The following is a 1,153-nucleotide window of genomic DNA, read 5'->3' on the forward strand; positions in this document are numbered from 1 at the left end:
TGCGTTGCCGATGGCGGTTTGTTACTCGTTACCTGTACGGATATGGCCATCATCTGTGGCAATCACGGCGAGACGTGCCATGCTAAATACGGTGCCACCTCTTTAAAAATTAAATGCTGTCATGAAATGGCATTAAGGATAATTCTACAGAGTATCGAGTCTCATGCCAATCGATATGGACGTTACATAGTGCCTTTACTCTCGCTCAGCATAGATTTCTACGTTAGGGTATTTGTTAAAGTCTACACAAGTCCTAATGAAGTGAAGAAATCTATAAATAAGTTGGCAATGATTTATAAGTGTGTAGGATGTGAAACATTCCATCTGCAACTATTAGGAAAGTCTCAAAATAAAGATAAAATTTCTTCATCTCATGGCTTCCAGCTCATTTGGATCTAAGTTTCTCAAATATTTTGCAATATCTTCTCTTATACGTAAATTACGAACAGTAATTCGTTGTTCACTGTCAAATTTTGTACCCGGCATGTCTGCATTGTCGGCGTATTTTTCTTCGTCTTCATCATCATTATTTGTATCCTATATAGTGCTAACTTCACCAGATAAAAGATCTTGCTTTAATTTTTTCTCTTTTAATTGCTTTTTAGCCTCTTCGACTTTTGCAAATTTTTCCACAGTGGCTTGATAATTTGCAGGGTCATATCCATTCCATCGATCTCTCTTTCCATCATAGTCCAAATTTAAATCTGGCAAAATAACATCGTCTTCGGCAATATGTTTATTTGCGAATTTGGCACCAATTTTTCTTGGCCGCTCAAAACAGTTTTTCTTGGTATGAGTTAAAGCACCACAGTTTTCACAGGCTCCTTTTCTGTATTTGGTGGCTTTCTTTGCCTTTAGTCCTCTAACAAAATGTTCTTGGATCTTGGTATAACTTTGTTGTCTTTCTGGCTGGAGTCGCTGATGTTTCAGAGTGGGACAGGAAGAACCAAAGTACCAAGGAGCAGTAGCTATATATTGTGGAATATGAGGATTGATGTCTCTTTTTTTCTTCAACAGCAGCTGGTGCAGTACCAGCTTTCCTAGCTTCTTCTAATTCTTTAGCTTTTCTCCAATCCTCTCTACTTCTCTTTTTTGGTTCCTCCGTGTCTCTGTTTCTAATTATCTCCGAAACTAGTCTCTTATTTGGATTCAT

The 1,153-nt window shown here is 37.8% G+C and overlaps 1 pseudogene; it reads right to left on the bottom strand.

Annotated features, from left to right (window-relative positions):
* Positions 1–366: 366 nt before the first annotated feature.
* On the bottom strand, positions 367–1,153 carry LOC111614029 (annotated as a pseudogene).

This window comes from Centruroides sculpturatus, unplaced genomic scaffold, assembly GCF_000671375.1.
Source record: "Centruroides sculpturatus isolate CEXI.00-Female unplaced genomic scaffold, Cexi_2.0 scaffold1890, whole genome shotgun sequence".
Classification (NCBI taxonomy): Eukaryota; Metazoa; Arthropoda; class Arachnida; order Scorpiones; family Buthidae; genus Centruroides; species Centruroides sculpturatus.